Below are 6,704 nucleotides of genomic sequence, written 5' to 3'. Positions count from 1 at the left end.
AGGATTGACACAGCTACTGTCACCCTGGAAAAGGACACGTGACCCCCAGACTCAGCATGGCTGTCTTTCAGAGACGGCTAGAAACAGCCAGGCTCTCCACGGAGCCCCCCCCGGGGGCCCCGGCCCCTTCTCCCTCCTCCTCGTCATTCCCTGCGCCCTTCCCGGGAAACCAGAACACGTCTCGCGTCGTGCTGCAGACATTCTAGCCTGGCGTCTGGACGCTGCGTCAGGGCGTGCGGTGTAAACGCAATCCGGCTGCGAATCCACGCGGACGCTGAAATCCTACAGACCAAAACGCACTCGTCAGCAGGAGCAGGGGCCCAGGGCTCGCCCCAGGGTCTTCTGGCTTGTCTGGGGGCCGCTGTGTCGGGCGGGCAGAGCCAGGCCAAAGGTCCAGGCTGCTTTAGTCCATCTGCACCCCCTCGTTTGGGGACGGATGGTTTTTCTTTATTGTAAAATTGTGGACTTTTAAAACCTGTTGACTAAACAGTAATTAATTTATATTTGTGAAAAATGCCACTGTCCTAGTGATTTCTGATGTAAATAATGTTGTTTATATAGTATGTATTAAATTTTCCTACATTGTAAAACTGCTGTACTTTTGATTCTTGTACATTAAAAAGTGTTACTAAGGATTTGTAGAATTGGGCGGACACGTTGCATTGCACGGGCGGGAACTGACTGGCCGGGCCCCGTGTCCCCTCCTCTGGTCTCTGGGCGGTTCGGACTGTGTGAGAGGCAGTGAGATGGAGCCTTGTCAAGTCGGATTCCACATCCCCCCCCCCCCACCCAGCAGCAGTCGTGTCCGGGACCTCACACCGCACGCGTCTGAGGTCTGTCCCGAGCAGCCAGGGCTGAGGTCAGCCGTCCCTGGAGCACCTCTGGTCTGGAGCCCCTGTCCCCGCACTTGGTGGGGTGACCGGGCGGAGGTGCAGGTGCCCGAGAAGGTGCCTTTGAAGGCCTGCGTCGTCCACATCGGGGTCTTGCAGCCCCTCCCTCCATAGGAAATAAAAACACCGTGTCTGCCAGCCTGCGGCCTGGAGGGTAATTTAACAGTTGGGTTATATATTCTTGAAGGGGGAAAAAGCATTTTATAATGGAAACACTGACACAAATGTTAACTCGAGCAATTTGGCACAGGGGCAGGCCCAGCTCCGGCGGGGCCCAGGCAGAGGAAGGGTGGCACGGGCCGCGGGCCCCAGAGACCCGCCCGAACAGCCGCTGGAGGGGCCTGCCCGACCCGAAGGGTTTTTCTGATGCTTCAGTGACTTGGAAACCGAGCTCTAATCTTTGTGGCCCTCTTAATTCTTGGTTTGACCTGGCTGCAGAGGCCTTGCTCAGCCTGGCCCGTGCCCAAAGGGCAGCCTGGGGTTTTCACTGCACGTAGTTCTGCAAGTCAAAGGCTGAAGGGAGAGTTGAGGGTTCTTCCTGCCGATAAACTCCCTCCCTCATGGCCGTTTTGTAATTCACAACTCGGCTGGAACGACTTTGGGAAACTTTAAGAACAAGTGCTGCAATAATCAGCTTATTACCATTTACAATAGCAACGAAGCTTCTCAACGGACTCCTGCCAAAACGCCTGCCTTTTACTGGAAGAAGCCAGCCCAGGCCCCCTCCCTCCTGCCTGGCGGGGCCTCGCACGTCCGTCATCAAGGCAAGTCCTCAATTAGTGCCAACATAAAGGTCACTTATTGAAACACAAGGCACTGCCGTTTGCCAGACCAGTCTGGGCTTCGGGTTCCAATCTGTGGCTCTTAAAGGAGCAGGGCCGGGTCTATCCTCACTCAGCCCTGGACCGGCTGCCTTTATCCTGTGCCAGTGGACCTGATCCCAGGCTGGACACCCAGGTTTCCTGCCCAGTTCCGTGGCCATGTGACCTGGCCGTGTGTGGGAACACGGGCCAGTCTGGGACCTACCAGCTTCTCACCTCGGGGAATACTATCAACTACGCAGGGCCCGCTGCCCCTGGAGGGTTCGCATGTGGGAGCTCTTTTCTCCTTTCGTGATCTAAGAGGGAACTGTTGTTAACAAAGCGCAGCTCCCCATGACCGCAGGCACTGTGGGGGCCCTCAGCAGGCAGCATGGTCTGAAGGGACTGGGCAGGCAAGTCCCTGCTTGGTCCTTGCCTGTGTGCGATTAGGCAGCCGTCCTTGTCATCACTTGCGGACAAAGGAGGCAGCTCCTAGGGTGTTGGGAGAGCTCCAACACCAAAGGGAAAAGCTGCTAAACTACAGGGGCTCCCAAAAAGGTGACGGCACGCCTCGGTCCTGGGCTGAAGGGGGCTGGGGGCGCGGAGGGGAGGTTTGGGAATGGCGGGCTGGGCTCCGTGGCCTGGAGGACCGGCCTGCTTAGCCCTGTGCCCCAGCAGCCCTCCCCCCAGAGCCAGAGACCATCGGGGCTGCCGCTCGAGCCCACCTCCCCGAGGGACCCAGGAGAGGCTGGCCTGGCGGGCGGGGGGGGGAGCCCCAGGAGGGAGCACACAGGAAGGGGGAGGCACAGCTGGAGCCGGTTCCAGCTGAGCAAGTGTTTTCCTTGACCAAGATCGGCAGTTTTGACTGTGGGCCAGGCCCCATTCCAGGTGCTGGGGACACTCGCTGAGCCAGGAGGAGACCCCGCCCTCTCAGCTGAGGGATGCGGACAGGGACCCAAGACAAGCAAAGCAGAGGACAGGACGTCAGGTGAGATAAGCGCCAGGAGAAAAGATGCAGAAGGTGGTTGGAGGGACGGAGGGGGCGGACCTAGGTGGGTTTGAACTTGATGGCCACCTGTCTCTCTAGTGCTATGGTTTGAGAAAGCCCCTTGCCAGGCTGTGGTGGGGTGAATGAAGTCACTGAGGTCATACGTGGCCGGCTCAGCACCCATCACTGTCAGCGCACAGTGGTGGAACATCCCCAGGCTGGTTAGAGATCACACCTGCCACCCCAGGTGGGACCTGCGTGAATGTGGGTCTAGAACTGTCCAGCAGAGGGCAGCAGATTCCCACAAATGGCCTGCCTTGCCACTGGCCCAGCCTTCATTCCTTCACGCTCAGCAGGCTGCTCCTGGGCTGCAGACCCTGCAGGTGAAGCTTGTCCCTGCAGAAAGTGGGACAGGTCAGGGAAGAGGAGACGGGTAGAGGCAGCCTGCCGAGCAGCCATGTCCCAGCAGCCATGTCCCAGCCGCCCTAGGGCCCCAGCCAGCCAGGCGGCTGGGTCCTCTGCCCCTCAGGGCTGAAGGACAGCTCCTGCTGTGCCGTCACCTCAGCGAGGGATGCACAGGCTTCTGCTCCTTCTGGGTCCAGACACCCCTCCCCGCCCACCTGCGTGGCAGCCAGAAGGGACCATCCTGAGCCACAAGGCCCAGACACCCTCTGCCGCTCCCAATGATCCCCGCTGTAACTGAGCTTCCTGGTTCGGGCTGAGGCCCTCGGCGAGCTGCCCTGCCCGGCCGCTCCAAACTTCTCTGTGTTTCCGAGTCCTGCCCGCGGCCGCGGGGCCTCTGCCCCTAGGGCTGCCACCCTCTTCCCCCTCCGCTGTCACCTCCAGCTGCCTGCTGACCTTTGCTCATCATGACCACTCAGTTGAGACCTCGTTTCCTCTGAGCGTCTGCCTTGGACCCTGCTGTCTGGTTCCCATTGCGGACTGTCCCTTCCCTGTGACCAGAGCAGCCACCTGGTGTCCCCACGTTGTCACAGCTGTCTCCTCAGCAGCCCGGGTCACCCTCCTATGGTCATGTCTTGTCCCCGTCTTCCCGCGCACCCCTGCAGTGGGACATCCACCTCCACCTCGGTTCGTTCTCAAGTTTCCTTGCTCCCCGAACCCCATGGCTCCGCCTGCACATTTAACCCAAAGCCGACCATCTGTGCCACCTCCAGTGAGGCCACTACCCCCTGCTTCTGACCGCTTTGGTGGCACAGCCCGACCTCCTCTCTCCTGATGGCCCTGCCCTTGGTTTTCCACAGCAGCTGGTCCAGTTCCTTTAAAACCCAAGTCAGCCCCGTGCTCAAAACCCGCGAAGGGCTTCCTATGGATACTGAATAAAATGCTACGCTGAGCCCGGCTGGTGAGGCCTGCTGGGCTCCGGCCGCCCTGTGGTATCACTGTGGACCCTGCTGTGTCCACACGCTGCCATCCAGTCCCATCCCTTGCTGCTGTTGCCATGCCAGGTCCTGGGAACTCACCCTTTTCTCTGGTAGAAGGCTCCCCCGAGATCTTTGCTTGTCTGGCTCCCCCAGTTCACACGAGTGAGTCAGAGGTCCCCGCTGACCCCACCGGAGAGGAAAGCGTCTCCCACCCTCTCCCCGGGCAGGGTGCGTATCTCTCAGGGCTTTTGACTCCCTTCCCTTGTCACTATGGGGCATTTGATGCTGTTGCCCTTTGTTTGTTGACTTGTCTCCCCAAAGAGACTGTGAGGTAGTTGGGGGCGGGTCTCTGCCGCGCTCCCCCAGCACACCATGAGCGAGCCATCGATGGAATAAACACACACAATCGGACAGGAGGGGCCGCCGTTTTCAGCGGCTCCGCCCCGCAGCAGGGCCCAGGTGCCAGGCAGTTTATGAGTGTTAGCTCACTGGAGTTCTAGAATGACCTTGGGAGGTAGGCACTCATAATTCCATTTTACAAATAAGGAATCTAAGGCTCAGAAACTCCGCGGCAGACCACACAGCTAGCGGCGGGCAGCGTCGGTTGGGATGCCAAGTCGGCCTGCCGCCCGAGACCACCCCTTGCTCCACGTGCTCCCTGCCGTCCCTCGGATGAGACCCGCTCGGGACCCCCGTCTGCTCGCTCCTTCCATCTCCGAGTTTGCCCCCTTTCTTATAAACCACTCTCATTCATTCGTGTTTAACAGCCCTTTCTCTCCTGTTGTCTTATAAATTCTGGTTCTCCAACCAACACAGCCAAGGTTCCTGCCACACGCCCGTGAGCAGGGACTATGAGGGGCTGCGCCTGGATCTGCAAATGCGTTTACCGCTGGCCGACTGGCCGCGAGGAGGCTGGCACGGGAGGCCTGCTCCCACCCAGCCCGCCATGTGAGACGCAGCCGCTTCTTGGGAACCGTTTAGCTCAAGACTTGGTGTTCCATATTCGCATGACACGCAAATTTCCATGTTCAGGAGGGCAACTGGTAGCAAGGCACTTGGAAGAGAATTCCAGCTTAAATGGAGGGTCCTGAACAAATTCCAAACCAAGAGTATTTCTGGCAAGCAAAGTCGCATTTTCATCTGACGGTGAACACGAGTTTTTAAAAAAGTTCCTGTGTGCCCTGGCTTCTCAGCGATCTGTTCTTCTGTGCTGGCCAAGCGCCCACAACGCTGCCACCTCGGTGGTGCCTCCCCTGTGCGTTGCTTCATCCCAGTTACTACTGGGGTGGGGAGGCCCCTTGGGACCGACAGTTTGGGTTCCTGGCTAAGGTGCCAGGGTATGTTGCAGCCTTGTCAAGGCTTTCAAAGCTCAGACTCCCAAGTTCTCTCTGGAAGTATGAGTTGTGTTCTAGAAAGTTCTCCCTACTTTTAGCCTTTCTCTTCAGATTGGGACTGGTGCACATGCTCACTCTGGATTCCTCCTCTTGCCAAGCCTTTCGGTTCGCATCCTTCCCGGTTTCCAGGCCCCGTGTGGCCCTGTCCCCTCTCCTCCCCGCCTCTTGCTTTGGAAGGATAACATCAACACAGGACACTCACTGTGTGCCCAGCCCTGGTCTAAGTACTATACACGAGTTAACGCAATCTCCAACCGCCCTGTGTGACAGGCAGCTCTCATTTTACAGAGGTGGGAATGGGGACTCAGAGAGGTTAAGTGACTTGCCCCACGTCACACAGCTAGCAAAGTGGAAGAACCAGCATGTAGCCTGGCTGAACTCTGCTGCTACTCTGCCTCATGGCATTTAGTGCTAAGAGCAGGAACGGACCTAGGTGGCCAGCTGTGGTCCTTCCCAGGCTCACATGGATGGCCTCCCTCTCTGTGGGGCCATTACTCTCCCGCCAGGCTGCATGTGGCACAGGGACCCGGGGGAAGGGTAGCAGCGACACAGGTTCCGAGGCTCCAGGCTGACCACCGAGACGGAGTCGCCCTGGGTCTCAGGCCGGCACGCACAGCCTCACCCCCAAGGGCGTCTCCCGGCCCCCGCAACGTGCCCACACGTCCTTGAGACTCTGCACCGCCTCCACCACAGCCAGGGAACCCAGGCCCTTCCCGCCCCAAAGACAGCTCATCGTAAGGATAAAAAGTAATTTCATGAAAAGCTGGGGCTTTGGTTGTCAAATTGCTACATCGCCTGCACACACTTGCAACACACACGCACACACACGCGCTGGCTTCCCCCCAACCCTCGCACGTAGTCAGCACACTATAAGGGGGCACCAGTCAACTCTCCCCCCCCGCCCCGCAAAGAACCAGTCTGTTCAGAAAAACTCGACCACGTAGTCCAAAGGAAAATAACAAAACAAAAACCCAAACTTTACTTGCATTTAGCCATTAATAAATAATTTACAGTATGTACACGCAGGGTGACACTCCACACGGGTCACAGACGTAAGGACGCAGTGAGGGGTCCCCCCTTCCAAGCAGAACGTGAGCAAACACAACCAAAATAAAGTGCTTCACTTTTTCCTTCCAACATAGGGGCTATCTAAAAACCAGCAGGGGCCTCGCCCCGCCCGCCCTCCCGCCCGCCCGCCAGCCCGCCGGCCGGCTCGCCCAGGTTTGGCAGAGAGAGGGGACCTCTTGGAG

Source organism: Pteronotus mesoamericanus, unplaced genomic scaffold (assembly GCF_021234165.1).
Source record: "Pteronotus mesoamericanus isolate MK-2021 breed Mesoamerican mustached bat unplaced genomic scaffold, CSHL_Meso_final scaffold_582, whole genome shotgun sequence".
NCBI classification, from domain to species: Eukaryota; Metazoa; Chordata; class Mammalia; order Chiroptera; family Mormoopidae; genus Pteronotus; species Pteronotus mesoamericanus.
Note: the sequence above shows the minus strand (reverse complement) of the source record.